The 16,085-nt window shown below is 53.4% G+C and overlaps 5 non-coding genes across 5 annotated transcripts; 3 read left to right on the top strand and 2 right to left on the bottom strand.

The window, feature by feature from the left end:
• Positions 1–2,883: 2,883 nt before the first annotated feature.
• On the top strand, positions 2,884–2,955 carry TRNAP-AGG (transfer RNA proline (anticodon AGG)). The gene has a single exon. It is a non-coding gene; the product is annotated as a tRNA-Pro (tRNA).
• A 4,712-nt stretch (positions 2,956–7,667) lies between these two features.
• On the bottom strand, positions 7,668–7,739 carry TRNAP-AGG (transfer RNA proline (anticodon AGG)). Its single transcript has one exon. It is a non-coding gene; the product is annotated as a tRNA-Pro (tRNA).
• A 2,193-nt stretch (positions 7,740–9,932) lies between these two features.
• TRNAK-CUU (transfer RNA lysine (anticodon CUU)) lies at positions 9,933–10,005 on the top strand. The gene has a single exon. It is a non-coding gene; the product is annotated as a tRNA-Lys (tRNA).
• Positions 10,006–11,157: 1,152 nt separating this feature from the next.
• Positions 11,158–11,230, top strand: TRNAP-CGG (transfer RNA proline (anticodon CGG)). The gene has a single exon. It is a non-coding gene; the product is annotated as a tRNA-Pro (tRNA).
• A 3,523-nt stretch (positions 11,231–14,753) lies between these two features.
• TRNAR-CCU (transfer RNA arginine (anticodon CCU)) lies at positions 14,754–14,826 on the bottom strand. The gene has a single exon. It is a non-coding gene; the product is annotated as a tRNA-Arg (tRNA).
• Between the last annotated feature and the right edge of the window lie 1,259 nt (positions 14,827–16,085).

Below are 16,085 nucleotides of genomic sequence, written 5' to 3'. Positions count from 1 at the left end.
TAGGGCCCTAGTGTGCGGGAGTACCCTCTCCGTGAGGTTCCGGCAGCGCTGCAACTCTTCTTCTTCTTCTGGAATCGAAACCGAAACCTCCTCCGGCGCAAGTTCCTGCGGGGCCAGGCCGCCAGAGCTCTGCCCAGGATCGGAGGGCGGAGCCGCGGTCTCAGACTTCCAAAGACAGACGTCAGGAGTTATTCAGACGCCGGCTGGTTGGTCTAGGGGTATGATTCTCGTTTTGGCGTGCCAGAAGTCGCGGGTTCAAATTCTGGTTGAGCCCCACTTCCTTTTTTTCAGACATCCCCAGTTTTCGGGCTGAAGACTCCGGAGCTCTACGGAGTCCTAAGCGAGAGGATCTTGGTCCCCGCCTTCCGCGATCCGATCGGGCTGCGCCCAGTTCCGTGCTGCCAAGTGGCCATCGCTCCGCTTGGGGCGGGCGTTTCCAGGCCGGAGGCTTCGTCCTCGGGGCTCCGGGACTGGCCTGGAGGCCTGGCGGTGGGGGAAGGAGCCCGAACGGGGCGGGGGCAAACACTTCTGTCTCCACTCGCTGGAGACCAGGTCTGTGTGCCAGACGGTCCCTGGACCTGGAGAACGATGTAACTTGGTCTGGGCATGTATTTTTGCTTTGGGTCATAAATTCAAATTCCGGACAAGCCCACGTTTCAACGTCTTTTTCCTACTTGAGGGGCTGCCAAAGGGCCTTCCACGACCAAGGGAAGGAAGGAAACCGCATCGGAGACTGAGCATGGGGACCGCGAAGGACCTGGGGTCTCCACAGGTGTCCAGAGGGCGGTGCTCTAGACACGGGGTCTCTTCTCCAAGTTGGAAGAACGGCAATGTTTACATAGGTTTTATTATTATTCTCTGAGGCCAACAGATCCAGCCATTGAGAAGATGGCTTGTTACAGTTTCCAAGAGGAGGGGGCACGCCTCCACGTTGGGGGAGGGGGGCACAGGGGAAGCACCAGAGTCAGTCAGGAGGTGGAAGGAATGAGAAGAAAATGTGGGCAAAAGAGGCTTTATTGTGGTTTCACGAAAGGTGAAACAGGTGAGGCAGGGAAAACAGGTTTAAATGGGTTAGTTTGAATAATTTCACTGGGCTCTAGGGCATAGGTGCTGTCCCTAGTTTTCTGTTTCCCAGCCTTGAGGTGATTCTGGCAGATGGGTTGTGGCCCAGAGTGTAAGAGTCTGATAAAACAGGTGGTTGTGGACTCTGGATTGGTTGGTTTGTATCTGAAATGCCTGCTGGCAGAGGAATTGTTTACTGTCTCCTAGAATTGGTCAACCTTGGGAGGGGCATTCCCTCCAGAGTCAGCAAGGCTCTAGACATCAAAGAATCAGAATACAGAAAAGAAAAGACATGTGTGACACAGGCAGGGACTGAGGCTTTGGTTGAAATTTCAGGTCCCCCAATCTGGGAAGAGCTTCCTGATCCCAGGCCCAGGGGATTATGGCACAGAGCCCCTGCCAGGTGAGCTGCCGAAGAGCCAGATCTTCCCAGAACATGCAGAGGGGGCAGGGGGCTGGTGGGCCTCTTCTCTGACCTAAACGCTTGGGTTTCTCCAGTTAAGCCCAGGGTCGTGCATGCTGGGTGCCCCTTTCATGCCTCCTGACTCTCAAGTCCCCGAGCAAGTGGGTTTCCTGCACAGAACCCCAGGCCCCACTTGGATGTCCAGGGAGGCCTCTCCCACCCCTGAGGCCTGGTGGGGGTCAACCGGGGTAACCAGGCTCCCTGGCCAGCACTTTCTTCTCCTATAGCCGGAGCCTTTTAAGACTTCCCTTTTCTTGAGGGGAAAGCACTACTGCCTCCACCAGCAGGTTATTTCCTCTGCAAAGTCCTCTTCTGTGTCAGTGGTGTCCCTCCCTCAGGCCTGCCTTAACCCCCTTTGGCTCGCGGCGTCTGCTCCCCTCTACCCATGCCCTCAGTCTAGGGCCTGCCTTCAGTTGGGCATTTGTCCAGTGAACAGGAATTGCGAACTGCAGAGGAAGGTCCCTGTGGAGAAGTTCTTACCCTCACTTTGGCTTCAAATCCCCGAGGAGCCCAGTTTGCTTTTTCTGGTCATTTTATGGCAGAAACGGAATCCCTGGTAGAGCTGGTGTGGGGTCAGGGCCTGTGAGGATGGATCATGTGGCAGACCCAGGGGGTGGCGGACCCAGATCCCAGTTGGACTTGAGTGGCCAGATCGGGCCTGGTCACTGAAGTCTGGTGTCTGGGTGTGCTCAGCGGACATGGAGGGGCCGTGACCCAGGTCACAGCAGTGGCAACAGCAGCGCGGGGCGGGGAGTGTCCTCTGAGGGCTCCCTGAGTTTCCTCAACTTCCTCCTTCATCCTTTTGCTCCCTACCTAAACCCCCTCGCCGGGGCATCTTCCCAGCTGCTGTCTGCACTGGGACGTGAGTCTGGGGCTCCGGGAGGCAGTTCTCTGATCTGGACGGGGTGTGAGACTCGGGACCCCGCGGCGGGTCTTTCCAGTGAGTGGCATGGGGGTGGGGGTGGCGGTCCCGGGGGCGTCCGGGGAGCCCGCCACGCCAGGGGCGGGGGGCCAAACCCAGCTCTCAGCTTCACTCCGCTGCCCAGCCCTTAGCCCGGTGACGGAAGAGGGACCTGGGGACGTTCTCCTGAGCTGATCGTCTCAGTTTTCCACAGGCGGAGAGGAGAGCAGAGGAGCGGAACCCTCCAAAGCCCGCATCGGGACTTGCTGACTTGGGAGTCTCAGAGTGTGGCAATGCTGAGCCTTCCCATCCCCCTCCTGTCCATGGAATCAAATCCTTCCCTGACATTCGTGGGGAAAAGGGAAACGATCCATGGATGAGAAAACTGAGACAGCCCAGACCAGTGAGGACAGAGCCACGTTGAACTCAAGAGGAGAACAAATGACCCTCAGGAAGTGGCTCGTTGGTCTAGTGGTATGATTCTCGCTTAGGGTGTGAGAGGTCCCGGGTTCAAATCCCGGACGAGCCCCTCTTTTAAAGAGTAGTTGGGGGCTTCCCTGGTGGCATAGTGGTTGAGAGCCTGCCTGCCAATGCAGGGGACACGGGTTCGTGCCCCGGTGCGGGAAGATCCCACATGCCGCGGAGCAGCTAGGCCCGTGAGCCATGGCTGCTGAGCCTGCGCATCTGGAGCCTGTGCTCCGCAACGGTGAGAGGCCCACATACCGCAAAAAAAAAGAGTAGTTGGGATGTGGGACACACCGCTGTCGCATTCACCAGATATGGACATGTCCACCCTGGTTTTCACCCTCGTCCTTCCTCACAGTGGTCTGGGCTCCTCTGCCCTGTAGGGTCACTCCTGTTTGAGAGACGATTGTGACTTGGAATCCAGTACACCCCTCACTCCCAAAGAAATATCCTAGTATAAGTTGAGCTTTTTAAACCACGCTGTCTTGCAGATGCACAGATAATAGTAGCAGCTCGCTCCGTCGACTAAATAAACCAAAGGAGGAACTGGTGGGTGGCTTTTGTCTGGTAGCCAGGTTCAAATCTTTGATGGACCCATTTCTAAGGTTCCTTTGGTTAAAGAAGTTGAGGAATCAAGTGGGTTCGCGGACCCACTGTGAGGAGGAGACTCCAGGCCTGTGAGAGCTTGGGCGGGGTGACTCATTGAGAACTGACAGGCTGCAGATGTGGCAGCGTCTGGACCCGGTTCGTCGGACTAGCCTTTGGTGCATTTTGTACCTAAACCGAATGCCAGGAATTGCTTAGAGGTTCTGTCAAAAGAACGCCCAATGTGGGGCTCAAACCAAGGACCCTGAGATTAAGGGTCTCACGCTTTACCGACGAAGCTAGCCGAGCACCCATGCTTGGTAGACTGCGGCCACGTTTGGAAAGTTGACTGGCTGTGGATAACCCAAAATGACTGGGCTGGGTAGGCCCCGGGGTCAGCGGGGACGTGGAGCACCATCCGGCGACCTGCGTGTTGAGAATGTCCGGAATTCGCCGTGTCCCCAGCCGGAGAGCAGCTGGGGGGAGGGGAGGGGTAAGGCTCCACTCTGACCGACGGACGGAAGGACAGACAGCGGCTCTGCCGCCCCCGGGAGCCCTGAGGCACGGATAGAACTCAGGGCGGGCCAGCCCGAGATGATCCCGCGATGCGCGGACACGCGGCCCGAAATGGGGCAATGATAAGGGACCCACCACTATATATACGCAAACAAGCCCGTGAACCCAAAATAATTGTTAGACTTAACTGGATTCCACTTGTTTGCATAACTCCATCTATACTTCCTTTGAATTATCTAAAAGAAATTTATTTTATTTAAAAACTTATTTTGCCCCAACATTTCTTGGTCCGTCCGTTGGACGATCTTGAGTTGCTGGAACCAGCGACCTGGTGGTGGATTGCTGGAGGGGAATGGAGACCCCGTGGAGCCTGCCACGACACCTACCCTGCTCACGCCCTCTGCTTTAGGATCCAGTCTCCTGGGATTCAGGGTCAGAAATGAGACGTCACTGGAGGGAGCAAGCGGATCCTTGCATGCCAGGAGTGAGACCCGGGAAGGTCGGGGCTGGGGCAACCCCGCCCCAGCCCCCTCCCGGCTTGGCTCTCCAGAACAGAAAGGAACTTCAGATACATGATGGACTGGGAGTGGGACCTAGGGGTTGTCTGCTCCTTCCCTACCCCAAATTCTGGAGACAGGGCACCTCGGAGAATCTGCTGAGGACTCAATGAGATTTCAGATTCCACCAACCTCGACGTGCGGACCTGGCTTGAATCCTGAATCTAACCAGCCAAATGCGGAGTGGAGGTTAGGAGGCAGCGGGAACCTGCATGCGTACTGAGCACGAGAGAACACTGCAGCATCACCGTTAATGTTGTTGGATGTGCACGTGGCATTGCGAGTATTTTAGAACAAAGGACTTTATTTGTAGAGATAGTTGGTGAAAAAAAAGGCAAAAAGCTTTTACGGGTGAAGCAATGCTATATGTGCTTTAAAATACGTCAGGAAAAAAAGTAGAGGGAGATAGATTTCAAAAATACACGGGAATGGGCCGTGTCTCGCGCGCGCCGCCGTCATGGGAGCGGGCGGCGGGAGCGCGGAGCGGCCGGCGGTCCCTGCTCCTAAGGCGCGGGGCTGCGGCCTCGGGGCCTGCCCGCCGCCTACTCCCCGACGGTGGGGACCTTGAGGCCGCGCCCCCAGGCGCCGGGAAGAGCTCAGTCAGGTTGGCCGCTGTCTTACGGGCGGTTCCAGATGAGACCGCGTCCGCCGCCTTCCCGTCGGGGGCTCCCGCCCTCTTGGCCTCGTAGCCCCGCAGGCCTGTCCCCAAGTACCGTCACGGTGGGGTCAGACCTCAACCTAGGGGTTTGGGGCGGACACCAGCGTTCGGCCCGTAACAAGATGGGAGCCGTATTTCCCAGAAATTCCTCTGGAAGTTCGAGTTTGCCGAGGAGAAATCCGGAGGCAGCCAGAAGTGTGGCCTTGAATTTCAGGGCTGCTCTCCAGGGAGCCTTCATGAAGCACCTGCTTCCCTGCTGCAGACGAGAGACAGGCGAGGGTTCTCCAGGGCTGGGGATGGCAGTGGACCCCCGCGAGCTCCAGACCATCCACCTCGGTGCTTGGGCTGAGGTCGTGGCAACAGTTTCCCTGACTTTCCTCCCCCACCCCATTCGGTGCAAGCCCCTGATTTCCCGTGACGCCAGACACCTAAGGTCGCTTTACGTTTTCCTGATGGACCGTTGCTTGATTTGGTTGTGGGTTCTGGAAGGGCGGTAGATTCTATTTTTCCCAGTTATTGGCTTTCTTCCTTGATGTTGAACTTGGCCATGTGGCTTCAAAGGCATCTGTAAAGTAATCAGAGCTGACTTTCAGGAAGAAACTTTAAAAGCTGTTGTGAGGGTCACCCCTCCCCTTTTTGCCCACAGTGTGAGAACAGCATGTGCACAATTAGGGCTACTTTTTCACCCTGGACCCTGGAATGAACACACAGCCACAGCCAAGCTACAGCCACTGCAGCTGATAGGTAGCACCAGCATGAAATAAACAGTTGTGATACTGAGAAAAACAACAACAACATGGGAGTGGAGGAGGCTGTGGTGTTTGGGGGCAGGGGGTTATGTAATTCTGCTCGATTTTGTTGTTTTTTGAGAACTCTAACAATAAGGATTATTTTGAAAACTTTATTCTTTCATCAAAGAATGGAGAGGTGTGAGTACACCCTCTCCTAAAGTTTATTTTTTAAAAAACCCACTGGAAATTTTCAGCTACTATTTCTTCTAAAACTATTTAGCCCCATTTTTCTCCTCTCTTGGGTCTTCAGTGACTCCAATATTATATATTTTGTTAAAGCCCTACAGATCCTTGAGGCTCTGTTATTTGGTTTATTTTATTTTTTAAGTTTATTTTCTCAGTTCTTCAGATTGGGCAACTTCTATTGTTCTGTCTTCAAGTTTACTGATTCTTCTGTTTTGTTCATTCTGCTGTTGCCCATCAATTAAGCTTTTTATTTTGGTTATTGTATTTTTCAGTTCTAAGTTTTCCATTTGGCTATTCTTTATATATTCCATTTATTTGAGACTTTCACTTTTTAAATTTGTTTCAAGTAGCTTGTAATTGCTACTTGAAGCATTTTTACCACAGCTGCTTCACCCACCTTTACCCTCCTTGGCAGATGGTTCCAACATTTGAGTCGGTGTCTCTTGTCATTTCTCCTCCAAGTTGAAATTGTCCTGGTTCTTAGTTTGACCAGTGATTTTCAATTGCATCTTGGACATTTTCGGTATTACGTTATGAGACTCTAGATCTCATTTAAATCTTCTGGTTTGCAGCCTTCTCTGACTAGATGCCCCTCTGGTAGGGAAAGAGGGGGCTGCCCTGTTGCTGTCTGGTGCGGGCAATTCACACAGGGTGGGACCTCCTCACTGCTGGGCTGGAGTAGGTGTTCGTGGTCTCCACTAGGCCTCGGCTGATGCCCCCTGTCTGGGGGGAGGAGGGGCGCCTCTTACTGCTCCCCATGTGGACAAAGAGAAGGTTGGGGCAACATGGATGTCCATCATTAGAGGCTGGATTAATGCAGCGCGAGGGTGCTGTTACTAGGTTCTGGGCCACCGGCTGAGGTGGCTCTGAAGTTTCTGTTCAGATCCCAGGAAGGGAAAGGGGAAGTGAGAAAAAACTGTTAAGGTCCCCTTCGTGAGGTGCACGCTCAGGGCAGTCCTACCCAGCCTCCCAACTCTCCCGTTTCGCCCCGTGGGAGTGGGGGGTGGGGTGTCTCTGGAGGCTCCCCGATCCTCCACTGGTCATTAACAACAGAAGCAGTGCAGCCCGGCGGCCAGAGCCTAGCTCACCCGGAACACAGTTGGGGGCTTTCCCGGACCGGGGCACGGGTGGAAGTTCCCCAATTCCCAGCCCAGCAGCGTCGGCTCGGCGCTCCCTCTGGCGGCCAGAGGGGAAAGCCACCTGGGAGTGTTGAGCCTGAGGGATGGGCGGAGGGCGAGGTGTCCCAAGCTGAAGCTGTGGCCTCCGGCTGTGCGTGGAGATCTCTCTCCTTACCTCCCACTCCCTAAACTAATATGGAGCTCAAATTCAGGACTCAGATTCAGGGCTTCTGGCCCTTCCGATCAGGCTGGCGGGCTGGATGTGGGCGGTGGAGGTCGATGGGCCCTCAGAGCCATATTTTGTTCCCGCAGGAGTCCCTGGGCTGGGTACACTGGGAATTCTTGGGATAAAAAGAAAAGAGAATGGGCTCGTCCGGGATTTGAACCCGGGACCTCTCGCACCCTAAGCGAGAATCATACCCCTAGACCAACGAGCCACAGTAGACCTGAACTTCTGACTGCCTATTCCAGCTTATCTTCACACCATTTCCCTGTGCAGCCTCAGGTCCCCGTTTTCCCTATTCCGAGCGGCCCCCGTATTGAGCTCGGATAAGTTCAGCTCTCAGCCCTCGAGAAGAAGATAGCGCAGTGTCGCCGCCCCTGTGAGCACCAGGTCTCGGAGGCTGACGCTCTGCGGATCCGGGACTGCCTTGTGCCTCTCCTAGTCCTGGGCTCGGCTGGCGTCTCCACACCCAGAAGACTGATGCCTCCACGGCAGGGAAACTTGAGGGTCCTTTCTTCTCTCTACAGCCCAAGGCTCGGGACAGAGCTAGAGTCATGGTGCCTGGATTCCTCCGTCCTGACGAGCCCACGTGCGACGCAGCTGTCGCTCTCCTCCACTGGAAGCGAATTGGGATTCAGAGAAATGTGCGTCTCGTGAGGCTTAGGGACCAGGTGCACCGGTCACCCCAGAGGACCAGTTAGTGTGGCCGGGGCCTTTCCCGGGGCCCTCCCGTAGGAGCCTCCATCCCTGAGCTGGTGGCCTTGTCCACAGCCCCCACCTCTCCCAGCCCCGGAGGATCTGTCTTCTCCAGAGCTCTGCAGAGGGTCCCCAGCCTGCTCTTCCCTGTGCATCCCAGCACCAGCACTAAAATGTTCAGAAGAGCTCATGCCTAGATCCCGATGGGCTTTCTCACACCTGAGATACTACCCTCGCGTGTCCCTCTTGCTCCTGCGACCTCGGTGACCCTCCTCTCCACCGAGCGTTCTGGCTCCGTTCTGCATTCATTCCACAAACCCCCTGCGCCGGATCCTTAGCCAGGCCCCGCGCTGAGAACTCTGCAGGGACAAGATTTGTGGGGACCAGCCCCACCCGGAGAGGCTGTGATCTTTGAGCACGGAGAGGCACACACCTGGAAGGGAGGGGTCACGGGCTGGGGCAGGGAGGCTGGTTCAAGTCCTGACCCAGGGGCAGAGTGAGGAGGGGGAGAGGGGGGAAGGGCAGAGTGGGTGGGGTTGACTGGAGTGCATGTTGGAAGAGGGGCTGCTGCAGAGTCGGAGGGTGGAAGGAGGGGAACCACACAGCCTTGTTGTGGGGGGAAGGCCCATGGCCAAATGGGGTCTCGCAGGCCTTTTAAGCCAGAGATTGTGAGCCCCAGCTCCACCCGGAGCAGGGACTGCATGTTGGGTCTTGGAGAAGGTTTCGGTTGCCCGGGTTTGGGGCAAATGGAGCTCCAGCTTTGGACATTGGCATAACTTAGCTCCTCCTACAGATCCCCGAGACTGGGATGAGGGTGTTCTGGTTACTTTGCTAAGGCTGGGCTGTCACCCTTGGTACTGTGGGGGGCTGGGAGGGGGTAAGAGGCTCCTCATTCAGTCTAGCTCTTCTGACTTTTCAGTAGCGGCAGCTTTTCTAGAGTCTGAGACTTTGTGGGGAAGTAGTGGGAGGTCAGGAACAGAATCCCACCCAGGATCGGTTTTCCTAGCTGAGCAGGAATGGTAAACGATGTGCCCCTGCCCCAGGGACCTTCTGGACAGATGAACCATTGTGGGTGGGACCCAGGAGAGGTTCGGATTTTTCCATTATATTCCGAAGACATTGGTGGTCCTGGGCAGGCTGTGGCTCCGTGGAGTCACAGAGGCAAGGACTCTACAACGGGACAAACAGAACTGGCCAACGAGCCCTCCCCTCTGGGACTTCGTGGGCCTCTCTGTGGCCCTGCACATAGATCCGCAGAGGGGTGGGAGGGGGCTGATTCTTTGGGTCATTTTAAAAGAATTGGAGCCATAAATAGGCAGGGGCTCGGTACTGAGTTAGGGTCTGGGTTTATGCAAGCAGAGGGAGTGTCAACCCAGGCTCCCCTGATCCTCGAGAAAGGCTGTTCCTTGCCCCCATCCTCACCCCCCAAGGACCACCCTGAATGACCCCGACCCAGGGCTGTGGCTAATGGCCCCACGCCAAAAATTCCGCTTTAACACCAAGTGAAAGATTCCCTGTCTGCTGACAGCTGGCTGAGAATGGGGGGCAGGGTGGGGGCATGGTGCCGGGTTTGGATGTCCAGAGTCCCAGTCAAGGACTGTGTCCAGCCTCCAGAAGGTCGACTCCGGGGGCGGCTGCACCTTTGCCATTTTTTGCAGGACCTGCCTTTGGGACTCTGAGAAGCTGGGCGTCAAAGATTGTTCTTGTCTTCGCCCGGCTAGCTCAGTCGGTAGAGCATGAGACTCTTAATCTTAGGGTTGTGGGTTCAAGCCCCAGGCTGAGCCCAGCTTTTGCCAAGCTGGAGTGAGGGAGTTCAGATTCTCTCCTGTAAAGCAAGCATTCACGGAATCCTAGCCAGACCAATCACAAGACCCTTGGACAAATTCCAGGACCTCGACACACCATTGACTGAGCTAGGGTTACAGACCATCGTGGAGCTCCGGAGAAGGCATGGGACCTTTGCTTGGTAAAGGAAGGATAGACAGGGTGAAGTGGGTGAAGACACCTGTGTGGTCTTTTTTTTTTTAATGATTGTTTGACCTCTTGGAGGGGTCTGCTGGCTAGGAAGAGACTGCCAACCCCAGGGTCAGCTAATTCTAGAGAAAGTAAACAGTTTGCAAACCAACCAATTTCCAGTCCACACCCTGACCCAACTCCTTATCTAACTTTCACACACCAGGCCAATATTTCCCCTTCCCCAAATCACCCAGGGCCAGATATTAGTTAGACCCCTAGGGACAGCCCCTACACCCTAAACCCCACTGAATCATTCAAACGAGCCAGCCACTGTTTACCACACTCTGCCTTACTTTTCCCGCGGAAAGGATTTGCCCGAACCGCAGGAGGCTCCCAAGGTGGTCGTCGTCCACCCTGCGGCGCTTTGGGGATCTACAGGGAGAGCCAGAATCCTCTATCATCGGAGCTCTCTTCTCCCCGCCGCAGGCTGGCAGCCCTGGAGCCCCGCGCAAAAAGCGGAACCTTCCCATCCTTCCCCGCTGTTCCTCCTCCCCTAGAGATTCCAGGGCAGGGGCCCCACCGTAGGACCAGGGCCTACTTGATGCCGGTCCCCTGCCTCCTGCCTGCTCCCCAGCCACAATCCACAGCCCCACGGCTGTCAGCCTGAGGCTCGGGTTCCCCTGGAGAGTAAGGTGCTCTCCGGGTCACCCAAGCCTCCCGTCCCCGCCCTTCCCCCACCCCCACATTTCTGCTCTTCACTCCCCTGGGGCAAGAATCTATCCCCTGTTGTGGTCCAGGAATCAATCTCCTCGGCCCTGTCTGGGCTTAGCGGACCCCTCTTTCTGCCCCTGCCGGTCTGGGTTTCCTGGGTCTCCCCGCTGTGATTCCAGTGCTCCTCCCAGTCCACTTCGGGATAAACCCTAGTCGCGGGGCGATGGGAATAGTTGTGAAGGAAGCACTGGAAGATGGTACTCTAGGGAGGCTCGTTGGTCTAGGGGTATGATTCTCGCTTCGGGTGCGAGAGGTCCCGGGTTCAAATCCCGGACGAGCTCAAGTTGTGGGTCCCGGTTTTTCACTGTTTTAAAGCTCGGGGATGAGAGACCGAGCCTAGAGACTCATCCGGCCATGCGTATTGCGCTCTGCTCTAGGCCCACCCCTGCTGACCCGGGCCCCCGGGCCCCCGCGCCCCCGCGTCCCTCCCCTCCTCTCCAGCCCGGGGAACCTAACCGCAGAGGTCCAGGCAGCCCTTGAACTCCCCAGTCCCCAAAAGCAGCTTCGTTGTGTTCTTCGATCAGGGCAGCTCTTCCCCGGCTGGACACTGGTTTCCTCCGGCTGGTCCGACTGAGATTGCTGCTCTAAGTGTAAAAATACGCATTGGCTTTTGAAGGCTTTGTTCAAAAAAAGTAAGAAGTCTGAGTATGTGTTGAAATGATACTTTGGATATATTGGGTTAATTAAAATACATTACACTTAATTTTACCTTTTTACTTATATTTTTTAAATCTGTGGGAATTCCCTGGCAGTCCAGTGGTTAGGACTCCGCGCTCTCAATGCCGGAGCCCCTGGTTCGATCCCTGATCTGAGAATTAAGATCCTGCAAGCTGTGTGGTGAGGCCAAAGAAATAAAATTAAATTAAATTTAAAGATTTAAAAAAAGATCTGCTGGTGGTTGGGAGTCCGCCTGTGGATGCAGGGGACACGGGTTCATGCCCCGGTCCGGGAGGATCCCACGTGCCGTGGAGCGGCTGGGCCCGTCGGCCGTGGCCGCTGAGCCTGCGCGTCCGGAGCCTGTGCTCCGCAACGGGAGAGGCCGCAACGGGGAGAGGCCCGCGTACTGCAAAAAAAAAAAAAAAAAAAGATCTGCTGCTAGATGAGTTTAAATGACAGATGTGGCTCGTTTTTGTGGCCTTCAACAATGGACTGCGCTGGGCTAGAGACATGACTTTTGTTGTTGGGGACAGAGGTCCCAGGTCCAAACGCTGACCGAACCCGTAGTTGTAAAAACATTCCCTTCTGTTTTAGACCCTGTAGCGGGGGGAGGGTGGGTTGCATTCCTCCCAACCCAGGCTCTGGACTCCAGACGTTTAGCCCTGTAGGCCGTAATTTCACCATCTGTTAAAGGGGGACAGTTTTGGTTCAGAACAATTTATTTAAAAGACCGTCCTTTCCCCCACTGCTTTGTAGTGCATACTTTCACAAATCAAGAATCTGAGTACGTGTGATTCTAATACTGTGCTGCTTTGTTCCATGATCTGTTTACCCTTGTGACCAAAATAACTTCAGTTCATAATAAATCTTGGTATTCAGGAGTGTAAATCTCCGAAATTTGTTTTTCAAATTTGTTTTTGTTATTGTTGGTCATTTGCACTTTCATATAAGTGTTAGAATCAGCTTGTCAATTTATACAAAAATAGTGATTGGGATTTTGATTGGTCTAACATTGATTCTGTAGGTCAGTTGGGGGTGATTTGATATCACTACAATAATGTCTTTCAACTCATGAACATGATGTATCTCTTCATTTATCAAGGTCTTCTTTAATTGATCATAATAGTGTTTTATATTTTTCTGAAATAGGTCTGGCACATCTTTCATTAGAATTTTTGCTAGGTATTTGATTTTGTGGATGCTATTGTAAATTATATCACTGAATATAATTTTCTATGTTTTGCAGTTACATAAAAATACATTTTTGTATATTAATCTTAGATTCAGTTACATTGTGAAACTCATTTTTTAAAATTATTTTTAATCTGTAGGATTTTCTACCTATTCAGGCATGTCCTTTGTGAATCAAGGCAGTATTGTTTAATTATTTCCAATCCTTACTTATACCTTTTAACTACTTTTCTTGCCTGATTGCACTAAGACCTTTAATAAGATGTTAAATTGAAATGTGATAGGAAGCATTCTTGTTTTGTTCCAGAATTCATAGTGAGAAGCTTTCAAAATTCTTCCATTAAATATGTTTGCCATCTTTTAGTTTAATAGTTATTACTTGTCAGTTATTATTGCTATGTAACACTCTCAAATGTAGTGGCATAAAGCAATATTTTATTATGCTCATTGATTCTGTGGGTCAGGAATTCAACAGGAAAGAGCAGGTATAACTTGTGTCTGTTAAATTTGGGGCCTGGCTGCAAAGACTTGAAGTCTAGAAACATCTGGAGGCTCCTTTAACAACACAGCTGTCATATGAACTGAGATGAATCAAAGACTGAGCTCAGCTGGTGCTATGGAATGGAACATCTGCACATGACCTCTCCATGTGGCTTGGGCTTTCTCACAGCATGGAAGATTCAGGCTAATTGAATTTCTTACCTGGCAACATGGAACCCCATGTATGTGTTCTACTGAACAAGATGGAAGTTGCCTCCCCCTTCATGATTCAACCTTGGAGGTTCTACAGTGTAACTTCTGCCATACATTATTGTATGAAGAAGTCACAGCCCACTGAGGCTCAGGGAGAAGAGACACAGATGCCACTTCTCAGTGGAAAGAGTGTCAAATAATTTTGTGGTCATTAAAAAATTTTTTATTCAGACTCACAGATATAGAGAACAAATTAGTGGTTACCCGTGGGGAGAGGGCAGGGGGGAGGGGTATCACAAGTGCAAGGAGTTAGTAGGTAGAAACTATTATGTACAAAATAAGCCACAAGGCTATATTGTACATCACAGGGAATATAGCCAATTTTTATAGTAACTATGAATGGAGTATAACCTTTAAAATTTTTTTTAAATTTATTTTTGGGTCTTCGTTGCTGCACATAGGCTTTCTCTAGTTGCAGCAAGTGGGGGGCTACTCTTTGTTGTGGTGCGCAGGCTTCTCATTGCGGTGGCTTCTCTTTTTGTGGAGCATGGGCTCTAGGTGTGCTGGCTCAGTAGTTGCAGCTCGTGGGCTCTAGAGCGCAGGCTCAGTAGTTGTGGCCCACGGGCTTAGTTGCTCTGCGGCATTAAAATTGTGAATCACTATATTGTACACCTGTAACTTATATAATATTGTACATCAATTATACTTCAATTTTTTAAAGTTTTGATATATAATAAATTGTATACATTTAAAGTGCACAATTTTATATGTTTTGACATTTGTGTACACCCAAACCGTCACCACAGTCAAGATAATGAACATATTCATCATCCTCAAAAGTTTTCTCATAGCTCCTCGCTCTCTCTCCTACCCCTCAATATCAGTTTGCTGAGAGTTTTTTTAAAATCAGGAATGGAGGTTGGAGTTATCAAATGCCTTTACTGCATGTATTGAGGTGATCATATGGTCGTTTCTTAGTCTATAAGATGTACATTGATTTTTAAATGTAAACATTCTAGATAGATAGTTTAAAAATACATATCAGAACTTTAAAGGTATTGCACTTCTGTGAGATGCCCCTCACCCCCCAGCTAGCCTCAGTGGGTTCAGCCCCAGGTGGCCCCAGCTCCCTTCTTTCCTCACCTTCAAGGGTGTAAAGAAACACCCGTCCCCTAACCTCGAGGGTCCTAGAAGGTGCAGCTCTCAGAGACGTGGCTGACAACAGAAGCCACCCCAGCATAGCAATGCCAAAATTGTGAGTGAGTACCCCGGGTGGGACTCGAACCCACAATCCCTGGCTTAGGAGGCCAGTGCCTTCTCCATTAGGCCACCGGGGCGCACTACCTGGTAGCTGGCTTCCCGTCCAGGACCCGCCCCCTTCCACTCTTCCGGCGCCCGATGTCTGTTCCAGCATTTTGCTGTGCTGGTTGCTTTATTTAGGGCCCATCTTGGACACCCCCGGGCCCGGTCCCGTTGGGTCCTGGGGCTTCCCCAGCTCATCGGCCGCTCAAGTCCCCGCCGCGCCTGGTGGGGATGGAGGAGGGAGCCGGGCCGTTGGTGGAAGCCGCCCTGCGTGTGCATCTCCCGGACTGGACCCCGGACCCCAGAACACCGAGCCTAACTTCACCCTCCCTTTGGAGGTATCGGGACCGAAACTTCCCCCAGGTTCCCTCCCCCGGAGCGGAGAATCCCGCCTCTGCCCCAGATGGGGGAGTCAGGGTGACCGAGTACCGGGATCCCGCATCTTCGTTCTGGCTTTTTGGTTTAAGGGTATGGTGCTAGCCTTGGGGGAGTTTTCAGACCCTGTCTGTTTCAGGTGGGGCAAACCGGGAAGGCTCCGAAGCCCCCTCCAGGAGGAGGAGCTCCACCAGGTCTCCCCTTTTTAGTGCCCAGCACAGGGGAGGCGGTCGCTTCGAATTTTTCCAGCTGGAGTAAGTGTCCCTCACCCTCCGCTCGTCTCACCTGGAGGCGAGGCGAGGGGGGACCACGGGACCCTGTTGGGAAGGACACTGGGACTTGTGGACAAGGACCGAGGTGGGGGTGCGGGGAGAGCTCGGAACCTCTGCACTCGTCCTCGGACCGGCGTGGCACCTTGTCCCACGACGACGCCCTTGAGGCTCGGACCCAGGACCTGGCCCCGGGATCATGCTCAGGAAAAGAGAGGAGGTCGCAGCTCCTCGGATTCCGGGCATACAGACTGTGGACTCAGCGACCTCACACCTCAAACCACCCCACCGGAGCACGCGACAAAGGGGACCCGGTTTGTCTGCGGCGGAGGCTCCGGTGAGTGGGCCACTGTCCAGGGATGGGACCCCGACATTCCTTTGCGGCGCTGGAACTTGGGCCACAAGTGGGAGTCTGAGCTCCAGGATTCGGCGCCTGTACTCGCCTGCGGGACTTAAAGGATGGGAAGAAAAAGGGTAGGAGTAGCCAGTCACCTGGGCCCCACCTGCACTTGCACTGCCCTCTACTGCTCTACTTGCATCTGCTCCTCTACTGACGGGTCTCCCTGCCTCACTCATACCCTTGAGTTGGCTTTGTGTGGGTCAATAGGGCCCCCTACATCTTCACACTAAAGGAGACTCACATTCTACCC

Source organism: Phocoena phocoena, chromosome 15 (genome assembly GCF_963924675.1).
Source record: "Phocoena phocoena chromosome 15, mPhoPho1.1, whole genome shotgun sequence".
NCBI lineage: Eukaryota > Metazoa > Chordata > Mammalia > Artiodactyla > Phocoenidae > Phocoena > Phocoena phocoena.
Note: the sequence above shows the minus strand (reverse complement) of the source record. Positions and strands in the feature narration are given on the sequence as shown.